Raw genomic sequence first — 14,680 nt, 5'->3', positions numbered from 1 at the left:
TTTTTCAGGTGCGAAGCAGATTTTAGCAGAGCTCGAAATTGAGAATTAGAAAGATTTATTAATACAGAGATTTGGGATCTACCACTTTAATTATGGAGATAGTTGTAATATTGTTTATTTTGAAAGATATTGTACCATTTGGAGACAATTTTGTAGTTATTATTTTTGGGAGCAAAACTTGTAATTTTTTTTAGGCTATTTTAGTGTATTTAACGACCCGGGAGTGGGGCGTCACAAAATGGTATCAGAGCGTAGGGATTAGGTCTTATATGGGATCTATTGGGTGGTGAGTATAACGAAAAAAAAAAAAAAAATTCATTTTTATATCAGAGTGTGTAGCGGAACCATGTTATTTGGAGTTTTAGTTGAGATTAGATTCTAGAACATTACGGATTGGAATTTCGAGGATGAAATTATTTTAAGGGGGATAGATTGTGACACCCCGTATTTTTGAAGTATTAATATTTAGTGAGTGGTATTGGTGGTTTATTATGATAATTTAGTAATGAGATTTTTAGCTAAGAATCAAAAATTTTAAATTATTTATTTATATTTATCTCATCCTTTTTATATCTATCATATTGTTACTTATTCCCATTTAATAATAAATCCTACCATTCCCCATAAAAATAATAATAATAAAAAAAAAAATTACCAAACCGTGGGCAACACCCACAATAACCCCAAACCACCATTCTATCATTCCATCCTTTCACCATTTCATGCTTTTAATTTTTTTATTGCATATGGAAACGTGGGTAGCAAGCCCACTAAAGTTGTCCTTTATTTTCCTTTTTATTTTAATTTTTTATTCTCTTTCCTTAGCCCTAAGTTCCTTTCACTATAAATTGGGCAGAACCCTCCTTCATTCTCCCAACTTTCTCTTTTTTTTTCTTTTTCCATACTTCCGTTGCCCTCTCTCCTTCACAATTTGTTTTTTTTTTATGGGAGTATTTAAAGTGAGTGTTTATAATTCCATTAAGGAGGAGAGTTGTAGATTTTGTCAATATATACATATCCTATGCTTTAGAAGTTTAATCAGAGTTATTTTGGAGATCCATGGAGTAATTTCAGATTTGTGGTGACGAAGTCAATTATTATGAGGTAAATTCGGGTTGTATACAGTATGCTCTATTTAAATCTCTTTGCAAAGAGTTCTATATTTTTAATCATCCTCAATTTGTAATCCACTTGATTAATGTGGTTATTAATAGATTTCGTAAAATCGTTCGTTGTTGAATCGTTGATATTCTAATCGTTTGGTAAAATTCTCTACAAATATTTCTGTGTTAAATGGTGATTTGTCTGGCTGAATGACCCGGAAATACTCCGTACATGGATCGAGTGAATCTTATTAATTGTTTACACCAATATGCCCGGATAAGCGTGGAGCTTGGGTGAGGTGGGTGAATAAATGAATTTATTCACTGGTCATGTACTGAGTAGGACTGAGTGTTTGGTCTAGATAAATTATGGTTGGTTTGTTGTGCAATTTGGTAAATTGCTTGATTATCGTATCGTTGATTTAGTGTCATAAATTGTTGGGTTTCTGTTAATTTATTCTGTATCCGAGCCTTGTATTCCTGTCGTATTGTATACTTCCCGAATTAATTTATTTTTCAGGTGCGAAGCAGATTTTAGCAGAGCTCGAAATTGAGAATTAGAAAGATTTATTAATACAGAGATTTGGGATCTACCACTTTAATTATGGAGATAGTTGTAATATTGTTTATTTTGAAGGATATTGTACCATTTGGAGACAATTTTGTAGTTATTATTTTTGGGAGCAAAACTTGTAATTTTTTTAAGGCTATTTTAGTGTATTTAACGACCCGGGAGTGGGGCATCACAAAATGGTATCAGAGCGTAGGGATTAGGTCTTATATGGGATATATTGGGTGGTGAGTATAACGAAAAAAAAAAAAAATTCATTTTTATATCAGAGTGTGTAGCGGAACCATGTTATTTGGAGTTTTAGTTGAGATTAGATTCTAGAACATTACGGATTGGAATTTCGAGCACGAAATTATTTTAAGGGGGATAGATTGTGACACCCCGTATTTTTGAAGTATTAATATTTAGTGAGTGGTATTGGTGGTTTATTATGATAATTTAGTAATGAGATTTTTAGCTAAGAATCAAAAATTTTAAATTATTTATTTATATTTATCTCATCCTTTTTATATCTATCATATTGTTACTTATTCCCATTTAATAATAAATCCTACCATTCCCCATAAAAATAATAATAATAAAAAAAAAATTACCAAACCGTGGGCAACACCCACAATAACCCCAAACCACCATTCTATCATTCCATCCTTTCACCATTTCATGCTTTTAATTTTTTTATTGCATATGGAAACGTGGGTAGCAAGCCCACTAAAGTTGTCCTTTATTTTCCTTTTTATTTTAATTTTTTATTCTCTTTCCTTAGCCCTAAGTTCCTTTCACTATAAATTGGGCAGAACCCTCCTTCATTCTCCCAACTTTCTCTTTTTTTTTCTTTTTCCATACTTCCGTTGCCCTCTCTCCTTCACAATTTGTTTTTTTTTTTATGGGAGTATTTAAAGTGAGTGTTTATAATTCCATTAAGGAGGAGAGTTGTAGATTTTGTCAATATATACATATCCTATGCTTTAGAAGTTTAATCAGAGTTATTTTGGAGATCCATGGAGTAATTTCAGATTTGTGGTGACGAAGTCAATTATTATGAGGTAAATTCGGGTTGTATACAATATGCTCTATTTAAATCTCTTTGCAAAGAGTTCTATATTTTTAATCATCCTCAATTTGTAATCCACTTGATTAATGTGATTATTAATAGATTTCGTAAAATCGTTCGTTGTTGAATCGTTGATATTCTAATCGTTTGGTAAAATTCTCTACAAATATTTCTGTGTTAAATGGTGATTTGTCTGGCTGAATGACCCGGAAATACTCCGTACATGGATCGAGTGAATCTTATTAATTTTTTACACCAATATGCCCGGATAAGCGTGGAGCTTGGGTGAGGTGGGTGAATAAATGAATTTATTCACTGGTCATGTACTGAGTAGGACTGAGTGTTTGGTCTAGATAAATTATGGTTGGTTTGTTGTGCAAATTGGTAAATTGCTTGATTATCGTATCGTTGATTTAGTGTCATAAATTGTTGGGTTTCTGTTAATTTATTCTGTATCCGAGCCTTGTATTCCTGTCGTATTGTATACTTCCCGAATTAATTTATTTTTCAGGTGCGAAGCAGATTTTAGCAGAGCTCGAAATTGAGAATTAGAAAGATTTATTAATACAGAGATTTGGGATCTACCACTTTAATTATGGAGATAGTTGTAATATTGTTTATTTTGAAGGATATTGTACCATTTGGAGACAATTTTGTAGTTATTATTTTTGGGAGCAAAACTTGTAATTTTTTTTAGGCTATTTTAGTGTATTTAACGACCCGGGAGTGGGGCGTCACACAATAGCTAATGGTTAAAGAAATACTATGTAGTCATATAAAAAAAATCAAAAGTATTAAACAAATTCATTGACTTACGACTTCTTCTAAGCAGCCAACTAAGTATTTTGAAAAGCACCCAAAACACGAGAAAAATATTGCCAGGTCAATACTGAGACATTCTCAAGAGTTCAATGAAGTCACTTCTTGCAAAATTAGAGAGAATTGGATTCCAATTATAGACTTCAAAACGCTTATACAATCGCCAAATGAGTACTTTAACAATGTAAAGTGTCCAAAGTGTAATTTAAATGCCCAACATGATTCAAATTTATCAAAGGAGACAACCATAACATTGATAAAAACATCAATTTCATTGGGAAACAATTCTGTGGACCAAAACAAAATAGATGTGATGACTAAAATATAAGTGGACAAAGCACATGAATGAATAATGTCCATCAACTAATTCCAAACAAGTTTTATACCATTTGCAACACAAACTTGACTATTTTTGTAAGGTAGTGCTTCAGACAAAACCGTGCTCACTGTAGTCTAACCTGTCAAGGGTATTTTTTTAATTTTAAAGCTGTGATTTCTACTAGATGTAAGAATTCACTCAACTGCTATACTTTCTAAAACTAACCCACCTTGGATTTTCTATAGATTTTGCAACTCTCAAACTCACAAATTCACAATGCTGGTCTGATTGAAACAATCCACCTCTGTTTTTTTTTTTATATGGGTTTTGCATCTCCCTACCCCACAAATCTTGAAATCTTCTTAACTATATAAGATTTTAATGACAACCCATCTCTAATTTTTATGTGGTTTTGTTCCTTCAACCTCACACTTGTTAATTTCTTACCCTAAACCACAAATTTTCACTTCTCGGATCTTCTAATGATAAAATACTCAAAATCTTTATTGGTAGAATTTCACCAACACCAAATCTGTTTTTTGATTTTTCACTCAGATTTGCTGACCCACCAATCTCAGATTTTCAGTTTTCTTGTTGTAAACTCAAATTTAAGAAAGGATGAATAGATAGTCTTTGGGCACATTGAACACAAATAATACAATAAAAAAAAAATCAAAAAGTAGTCTTCAACTTTGTAATCTCTGCCTGAGTTTGTTCATCTCCCCGACTAGAAGTTTGAAGAAACACACAAACAAAATTCAAAGTGCCAACCTTTACTTGTCAAGTTCGTATGAGAGAAAACTCAATAAAACCCACCAAAGATGTTGATTTTTATAGCCGGCATTGATGGTTGGAAAGTATCATAGGAAAGCTAGTGAGAAAGAATAATGAGAAATGCATGCAGGTGAGAAAGAGAGTGTGATATCCTTATTCCGTAATATGTTAATTGGTCCTCAATATGAGTATGATTATGTGTTTAATATGATTTTGTGTGCCATTATGTGAAAATATGTGGTTTTGAATTTCTATCTATTCACTGTAGGAATATCTGTTTAATTATCTGCTTTGGAAATTAAATTGAAGGCCTTATCGGCCACAAAACCCGAATTGATTACGCCATTGTGATTGGCATAGTTTTTAGAGCCTACGGTGAAATTTAATTGGAAATTGATTCGGATCAAAATAATTAGATTCAGAACGACTAATTAAGTGCTCAATTATTTGATGATAAAATAATGTGACTTAGTGGGGCTTTATAAGGGCCTTATTATATTCATTCCTCCTCTTTAAAAACATTTGGCTGATATCAACCCTAAGAGAGGGAAGAGAGAGCTGGCTATAGAGAGAGAAAGGGAAAGACTTGTGCAATTTTTGGCTCAAGCTTGGGAATTTGAAGATTGAACTCAAGAATTGGCTAGAACTTGAGTGTTTAAAGCTCCTAGGTGAGTGAATTTGTGAATACTAGTTGTAACTTTGTGAATTCAAAGTTGTATGATGTTAATGAACATGAAATGAATTGATCATGATGAAATGGGTTGGTCTTGTTGAATTTGAGGTCAATTGATGCATGCATGCAAGAAATTGTTTGGAAATTGCATGTTTGAGCGCAAATGTATAATCCGTGGGAGATTTTATTTAAAGCCCTTATTTTGACCATCTCTTCATCACATAAGTTGGGAATGAGAGTAATATGCCACATGTATGTACAAATCATAAGGGTGTAATTGTTGAATGCATGAAATTGTTATGTTGGTGATGAATTTGGTGTAATATGGGTCATGCATGTGTTTGATTCGTAAAATTGAGCTTCATTGTCTTGTGATTTGGTATTTATACCACGTTAGACTATGTATATGTGAAGTTTAAGCCAAAATCATGCATTTGGAACCTTTGAACATCAGATTGAAGCTCAAGAACACATTCTGGAAATCCCAGAAAATTTGGTGACTGCTCGAGCGGGGAAACCGCCGCTCGAGCGTGAAAAACGGGCTCCCAGCATTTTCTGCAGACATGGTGCCTGCTTGAGCAGGGAAGTTGACGCTCGAGTGGGGAGCCATGTAGAGAGGCCTTCCACTCGAGCACTAGAGTGAACGATCGAGCATAAACTCGACACATCCAGTACTTTTGCAGGCCTCGAGGGTCCGCTCGAGTGGGGATGTCCACGCTCGAGCAGGGACCCTATTTTCTGAAATTTTGAAAATACATTCTGTGTTTTGTTTTCCGTTCTCTTTCGCTTGCAAGCACTCTTAGGCATACATTGAGCATTATAAATGAGTTAAAGAGATAAGAATGAAGCCTAAAGAGGAATATGTGGGTTTGAGAACGGATTGAATTGTTTGTGACCCTTTTGTGTTCATGCAATGTGTAGGGTCGAGCTCCAGGGCAAACCAACCAACCGATCACTGTGAGTAATATCTTAACAGAGATATCTGAAATATGTTGTTGTCCAATTGCTTACTTCTATGTAAGTTTTATAAGTTCATTGATTCGATTGGTGGACAATGTTTGCTATACCAAATGATTGGGCCAGAGGCCGTTTTGACAAGAATGAACGGATGGGCGAGAACGCCATTTTGACATGAATGGATGGGCCGGAGGCCGTTTTGACATGAATAGATGGGCCGTAGGCCATTTTGACATGAATAGAGGGGCCGAAGGCCGTTTTGACATGAATGGATGGCCGAAGGCGGTTTTGACATGAATGGATGGCCGAAGGCCATTTTGACATGAATGGATGGGCCGACGGCCGTTTTGACATGAATGAATGAGCTGAAGGCCATTTTGACACAAATGAAAGTTTGAATGGGCCAAAGGCCAGTTTGTTAGGAATCGCAGTCACACGACTTAAATTGTGTATATACGCTAAATAAAAACATGAATTTAGGCCCAAGGCCGTTTGAAGCTTGTTGTTCTACATATCATTTGTACGACTCCTGTATTTGATATTATTCACTAGGCTATCGCTCACGTTCATTCATGTATTTGTAGGTGAGCCAAGAGAGGTCCAGACCCAACCTCAGTGAAGCTTGTGTGGAACAACCCAAGTTTTTGGAGAGTCAGCCCTTGCGTCTCACGCACGAGACCCATCTTCGCCTTTTTGTCATATTGTTTTATGTTGTCATGATGGCCAAGTCTTTGAACATATCTGTATATAGTTTTCATGGGTTGACTTAGTTTTGGATGATCCTGTCTGTACAGAACTTTATGGAACTGTATTTCTGTTGTGAGTTATTAATGTACATATGTTTGGTTTATTTGATGTGCCATGTAAGCACAGCTCTATGGACAAAGTTTTAAATTTTGCTTCCGTTTGGCCCCTTTACTCTGATGAGTTATGTCTATTTTGGTTTGAGGCTGTAGGTAATATCAGGATTACTGGCCGGTTATGTCCTTAACCCATAAGGGCGGGTTCGGGTCATGACAGAGTGGTATCAGAGCACGAGTTAATACCTCACACACTTGTCCAAAAGAGCAATAAGCATCTAGAAAAGATCTAGGATGCATTCATGTGATAAGTGTGAATTTGGAAGCATCGAGTATATGCTTAAATGTTTTGATATGAACAATTATGTGTTATAAATTGTGATTTGCTTGCATTGCAAATTATCTGAATAGGTATGCTCTTTATTATATGCATACTTGTGAATCTTTTGTGTGAAAAATAATGCAAGTTGAATCAGATGGTGAGAACAAGAGGTGATGAAATAGAGGAATCCTTTACTGCCAGAATAGACAGAATGGAAAGGCTAATATAGGAAATGGTAGAAACGTTGATACAGCAACAAGAGTGGCAACAACAGTGGCAGCAACCACACCTGCCACCTCCACCTTTGGCACCACCTGTGCCAGATAATCAGAATGATGATCGGATAATCGCTCTCACCAAAGAATTCAAGAAAATGAAACCACCGCAATTCCATGGTGGATTAGATCCGTTGAAAGCTAAAGCTTGGGTTCTCGGTATCGAGAAATTGTTTGAAGTGTTCCCTTGCTTGGAGACTCAGAAAGTGCTTTTAGCCACTTTTATGCTAGAAGATGAGGCAAGAAAATGATGGATGTTAATGCGAGAAAATCACAGGGATGTTGATTAGGCGAAATTTTTGGAAATTTTCTATGGCAAGTACTTCCCGTAGTGTGTTCGGGATAGGAAAGTAGTAGAGTTCATGGAACTAAGGCAAGGCAGTATGACTGTAGCTGAGTATGAGGCCAAATTCACCGAATTGGCTAGGTTTGCACCACATGTAATTGACACTGACTATAAGAAGGCGAGAAACTTTGAAGGTGGGCTCCGAAGTGACATTTTAGAAAGGGTGAATGTCTTGAAGCTAGAGACTTACATTGGGGTGCTAGATAGGGCCATCATATCAGAGGCTAACATAACTAGACAGGCTAAGCCAATGATAGAATGGAAAGACAACAAAAGGCAAGGTTTCTTTTCGAAGAAGAAATTTCTGAAAAAGCAAAACACGGGCTCCTCAAATACTTTGAATTCTTCCTGAGACACAGCTTCCATGTGCAACATTTGTAGCAAAAGGCACTGTGGAGTTTGTTACTATGCATCAGGAGCCTGTTTCAAATGTGGTAAACAAGGGCACGTCGCCCAAGATTGTAATCAGAACAGTGGGAAGCTAGCTGCTAGCTCAACTGCATCGATCCCAAAGTCGGGAAATACTTTGAGGTCTGCTACCACCGGGGATACCGTGAGACAGGGGAGAGTTTTTGCGCTTGTTCCGGGCGATACACGGAATGCCAACGCAGTTGTCTCAGGTACTATTTCTATATGTAATCAGGATACTTTTATGTTAATTGACTCCAGATCCATACACTCTTTTGTGACATATGCATTTGCATCTAGACTGAATAGACCCTTAGAATTACTGCCATATCTGCTATGTGTGTCTACTCCATCTGCGGAATCTGTATTGTGTGAATTTGTATACCGGTTTTGTGATATGCGTGTTGAGGATGCTATCCTATATGTAGATTTGTTACGCTTGAACTTTAGGCATTTTGATGTAATTTTGGGCATGGATTGGTTGACCAAGTATTGTGCCACCATTGATTGTGTGACAAAACGGGTTGTGTTTAAACCACCAGAACAGAAAGAGATTGTGTTTGTGGGTAATGGGGTAGTGCCTCCACCTTATTTGATATCTGCAATGAAAGCATGTAAACTGATCATGAAAGGGTGCCAGGGTTATTTGTGTTATGTGTTATCTGAACAATCTGTGAATATTGATTTGAATAATATTCCAATTGTTAGAGAATTTCCAGATGTGTTTCCAAATGAATTACAAGGGGAATTGATAGATAGGGAGATACAGTTTACTATTGAAACTGTGCCAGGCACCCAACCTATTTCTAAAACTCCCTACAGAATGGCTACTGTTGAAATGAAAGAATTGAAAGAACAGTTGCAAGATCTGCTTAACAAAGGGTTTATCCGACCTAGCACTTCGCCATGGGGTGCACCAGTGTCGTTTGTGAAAAAGAATGATGGAACCCTACGCCTGTGCATTTATTATCGGGAATTGAACAAGGTAACAATAAAGAACAAATATCCCCTACCCCATATTGATGACTTATTTGACCAGTTGTAGGGATCACAGGTGTTTTCTAAGATTGGTTTGAGGTCCGGGTACCATTAGTTGAAAGTTAAGGAAGAAGATGTTGAGAAAACCACATTTGGAACGAGGTACTGACATTTTGAGTTTCTTGTTATGCCATTTGGGGTGACTAATGCTCCGGCAGCGTTTATGGACTTAATGAACCGAATTTTCAAAACCAACCTTGATGAATTTGTTGTGGTTTTTATTGATGATATTTTGATATATTCTAAAGATAGACTTGAACATGAACATCATTTGAGGTCTGTCCTACAAATATTTTGGGAAAGGAAATTATTTGCTAAACTAAAGAAATGTGAGTTTTGGTTGGATGAAGTTGTTTTCTTAGGGCACATGATCAACAAGGAAGGAATTTCAGTGGACCCACAGAAAATAGAGGCAATTGTGAATTGGCCTACACCGACAAATGTGACAGAAGTTCGCAGTTTCATGGGCTTAGCTAGTTATTACAGAAGGTTTGTGAAAGACTTTCCGAAATTAGCTGTGCCTCTTACCAAATTGACACGAAAAGGGCAACTGTTTGAATGGAACGACGAAAGAGAATCTGCCTTCCAAGAACTAAAAACAAGATTGACCACTGCACCAATTTTGACACTACCTTCAGGTACGAAAAATTTTGTAATTTTCCGTGATGCATCTTATAAGGGTTTGGGTTATGTGTTAATGCAGAGCGGGAAGGTTATTGCTTATGCCTCCCGACAGTTGAGGCCACACGAGAAGAATTATCCAACACATGACCTAGAATTGGCCACAGTTGTTTTTGCTTTGAAAATTTGGCGGCATTATCTGTATAGAGCAAAGTGTGAAGTCTACACGGATCACAAAAGTCGGAAATACTTCTTCACGCAGAAGGAGTTGAATATGCGACAGAGGAGATGGTTGGAACTGATAAAGGATTATGATTTAGAGATTCAGTATCGCCCCAAGAAAGCTAACACAATTGCTGATGCCTTGAACAGAAAATCAACGGGGAGTATGGCTTGTTTGCTTACCGAATAGAAAGAAATCTTGTAAGATTTTGAGAAGTCTGAAATTGAAGTGGTAATGTGTGAACAGGGCAGATTGATAGCCGCTATTACAGTCGAGCCGGCAACCATTGATGAAATCAAGCAGAAACAGAAAGAGGATGAATTCCTCAAGAAAGTGATTGATGAATTTGAGACAAGTCCGAAAGCAGAGTTTAGCATTGAGAATGAAGTGTTGAGATTTTGAAACAGAATGTGTGTCCCAGATATTCCGGAACTAAAGAAGAGGGTTTTAGATGAAGCCCACAGATTCGTATTTACTATGCATCCGGGTAATAATAAAATGTATCAGGATTTGAAACAAACCTATTGGTGGCCTAAAATGAAGAAAGAGACTGTAGAATATGTGTCCAAGTGTCTTCAATGTCAGCAAGTCAAAGCTGAAGATCAGAAACCAGACGGTCTACTTCAACCTCTCCCTATTCCTGAATGGAAGTGGGAGCATGTGACTATGGATTTTGTTGTTGGTCTACCTCGGACTTCTTGAGTCATGGATTCTATTTGGGCTGTAGTTGATGGACTGGCTAAATCTGCACATTTTCTGCCTGTCAAAACTACATTTAATGTTTATAGACTGGCTACCATTTATGTTGATGAGATTGTCCGTTTACACGGAGTTCCGGTATCTATTGTGTCGGATAGAGATCCGAAATTTGTTTCAAGATTGTGGAAGAGTTTGCAAGAAGCTATGGGCACAAAACTTAGGTTCAGTACTGCCTTCCACCCACAGAAAGATGGGCAGTTAGAACGAACGATACAAACTTTGGAAGATATGCTTCGGTTGTGTGCTTTAGATTTTCAAGGGAGTTGAGAAGACTATTTGCCACTTGTGGAATTTGCATACAATAACAGCTTCCACTCCAGCATCGGCATGGCACCATACGAGGCTTTGTATGGTAGAAGGTGTAGATCACTTATTTGTTGGACAGAAGTCGGGGATAGAGCTTTACTTGGGCCTAAAATCATGCAAGACACTTCTGAGAAAATCAAGATTATTCAGCAAAGGCTCAAAATAGCTCAGGACCGACAAAAGAATTATGCAGATGTTCGGAGAAGACCTCTTGAGTATGAGGTTGGTGACCATGTGTTCATCCTGTATCTCCAATGAAAGGCCAAGTCAGGTTTGGAAAGAAGGGCAAGTTGTCACCCCGTTACATTGGGCCGTTTCAGATTCTGGAAAGGCTTGGCCTAGCTGCTTATAGAGTTGCTTTGCCACCGGGATTTGAACAAATCCATAATGTGTTTCACATGTCAATGTTGAGGGGTTACCTCCGAGACCCGTTTCATGTGATTGATTATCACCGGGTAGTTATAAATGAAAATATGAAATACGCTGAATGGCCGGAACGAATTGTTGATCGGCTAGTGAAACAATTGAGAAGTAAGTCCATCCCAATGGTGAAAGTAGAATGGAAAAAACACTATGGGACATATGTCACGTGGGAAAAAGAGGATGAAATGCGCCTGCGATATCCACATTTGTTTCCCGACGAAGGTAAAATAAGTTGGAGGGACCAAACTTCTTAAAGGGGGGAAGACCGTGATATCCCTGTTCCGTAATATGTTAATTGGTCCTTAATATGAGTATGATTACGTGTTTAATATGATTTTGTGTGCCATTATGTGAAAATATGTAGTTTTGAATTTCTATCTGTTCACCATAGGAATATATGTTTGATTATCTGCTTTGGAAATTAAATTGAATGCCTTATCGGCCACAGAACCCGAAATTGATTATGCCATTGTGAGTGGCATAATTTTTAGAGCCTATAGTGAAATTTAATTAGAAATTGATTAGGATCAAAATAATTAGACTCAGAACGACTAATTAAGTGCTCAATTATTTGATGATAAAATAATGTGACTTGGGGGGGCTTTATAAGGGCCTTATTATATACATTCCTCCTCTTTAAAAACATTTGGTTGATATCAACCCTAAGAGAGGGAAGAGAGAGCTGGCTATAGAGAGAGAAAGGGAGAGACTTGTGCAATTTTTGGCTCAAGCTTGGGAATTTGAAGATTGAACTCAAGAATTGGCTAGAACTTGGGTGTTTGAAGCTCCTAGGTGAGTGAATTTGTAAATATTAGTTGTAACATTGTGAATTCAAAGTTGTATGATGTTAATGAGCATGAAATGAATTGATCATGATGAAATGGGTTGGTCTTGTTGAATTTGAGGTCGATTGATGCATGCATGCAAGAAATTGTTTGGAAATTGCATGTTTGAGCACAAATGTATAATCCGTGGGAGATTTTAATTAAAGCCCTTATTTTGACCATCTCTTCATCACATAATTTGGGAATGAGAGCAATATGCCACATGCATGTACAAATCATAAGGGTGTAAGTGTTGAATGCATGAAATTGTTATGTTGGTGATGAATTTGGTGTAAAATGGGTCATGCTTGTGTTTGATTCGTAAAATTGAGCTTCATTGTGTTGTGATTTGGTGTTTATACCATGTTAGAGTATGTATATGTGAAGTTTAAGCCAAAATCATGCATTTGGAACCTTTGAACATCAGATTGAAGCTCAAGAACACATTTTGGAAAACCTAGAAAATTTGGTGCCTGCTCGAGTGGGGAAAACGCCGCTCGAGCGTGAAAAACGGGCTCCTAGCATTTTCTGTAGACATGGTGCCCGCTCGAGCGGGGAGCCATGTAGAGAGGCCTTCCGCTTGAGCGCCAGAGTGCACGATCGAGCGTAAACTCGACACATCCAGTACTTTTGCAGGCCTCAAGGGTCCGCTCGAGTGGGGAAGTCCACGTTTGAGCGGGGACCCTATTTTCTGAAATTTTGAAAATGCATTCTGTGTTCCGTTTTCCATTCTCTTTCGCTTGCAAGCACTCTTAGGCATACATTGAGCATTATAAATGAGTTAAAGAGATAAGAATGTAGCCTAAAGAGGAATATGTGGGTTTAAGAACGGAATGAATTGTTTGTGACCTTTTTGTGTTCATGCAATGTGTAGGGTCGAGCTCTAGGGAAAACCAACCAACTGATCACTGTGAGTAATATCTTAACAGAGATGTTTGAAATATGTTGTTGTCCAATTGCTTACTTCTATGTAAGTTTTATAAGTTCATTGATTCGATTGGTGGACAATGTTTGCTATACCAAATGATTGGGCCAGAGGCCGTTTTGACAAGAATGAATGGATGGGCCAGAAGGCCGTTTTGACATGAATGAATGGGCCGAAGGCCGTTTTGACATGAATGGATCGACCGAAGGCCGTTTTGGCATAAATGGATGGGCCGAAGGCCATTTTGACATGAATGAATGGGCCGAAGGCCGTTTTGACACAAATGAAAGTTTGAATGGGCCAAAGGCCAGCTTGTTAGGAATCGCAGTCACACGACTTAAATTGTGTATATACGCTAAATAAAAACATGAATTTGGGCCCAAGGCCGTTTGCAGCTTGTTGTTCTACATATCGTTTGTATAACTTCTGTATTTGATATTATTCACTGGGCTATCGCTCACGCTCATTCGTGTATTTGTAGGTGAGCCAAGAGAGGTCCAGACCCAGCCTCAGTGAAGCTTGTGTGGAACAACCGAAGTTTTTGGAGAGTCAGCCCTTGCGTCTCACGTACAAGACCCATCTTCGCCTTTTTGTCATATTGTTTTTTGTTGTCATGATGGCGAAGTCTTTGAACATGTCTGGATATAGTTTTCATGGGTTGACTTAGTTTTGGATGATCCTGTCTGTACAGAACTTTATGGTACTGTATTCCTGTTGTGAGTTATTAATGTACATATGTTTGGTTTATTTGATGTACCATGTAAGCACAGCTCTATGGACAAAGTTTTAAATTTTTCTTCCGTTTGGCCCCTTTACTCTGATGAGTTATGTCTGTTTTGGTTTGAGGCCGTAGGTAATCTCAGGATTACTGGCCGGTTATGTCCTTAACCCATAGGGGCGGGTTCGGGTCTATAGACGCGCCCGCGTGGGCCTCACTGCTACAGTTCGGACTCGATTTGTGTCACGGTTCTTAATCTAAACCAAAGAGTCCAAATCTGGCAAATCGTTTTGAGAAAACAGATTTTTTTAGAAAAAGAAGTGCCAAACATGGACTGCTTTGCCAGATACAGAGTTGCCACCTAAATATTTTATTTTGGGGAACTTAGGAAACCCTGACTCGGTGCCAAAGGCCACGTGTCCGTC

General features: G+C 37.6%; 2 long non-coding RNA genes across 2 annotated transcripts; both read left to right on the top strand.

The window, feature by feature from the left end:
- The first annotated feature begins 875 nt into the window (after positions 1–875).
- On the top strand, positions 876–1,854 carry LOC145792848 (uncharacterized). The gene is made up of 2 exons (XR_014332888.1): positions 876–1,104; positions 1,624–1,854. It is a non-coding gene; the product is annotated as an uncharacterized LOC145792848 (long non-coding RNA).
- Positions 1,855–2,430: 576 nt separating this feature from the next.
- On the top strand, positions 2,431–3,399 carry LOC145792847 (uncharacterized). The gene is made up of 2 exons (XR_014332887.1): positions 2,431–2,717; positions 3,237–3,399. It is a non-coding gene; the product is annotated as an uncharacterized LOC145792847 (long non-coding RNA).
- The last annotated feature ends 11,281 nt before the right edge of the window (positions 3,400–14,680 follow it).

This window comes from Camellia sinensis, chromosome 6 (genome assembly GCF_055761805.1).
Source record: "Camellia sinensis isolate YWXY chromosome 6, ASM5576180v1, whole genome shotgun sequence".
NCBI lineage: Eukaryota > Viridiplantae > Streptophyta > Magnoliopsida > Ericales > Theaceae > Camellia > Camellia sinensis.
Note: the sequence above shows the minus strand (reverse complement) of the source record. Positions and strands in the feature narration are given on the sequence as shown.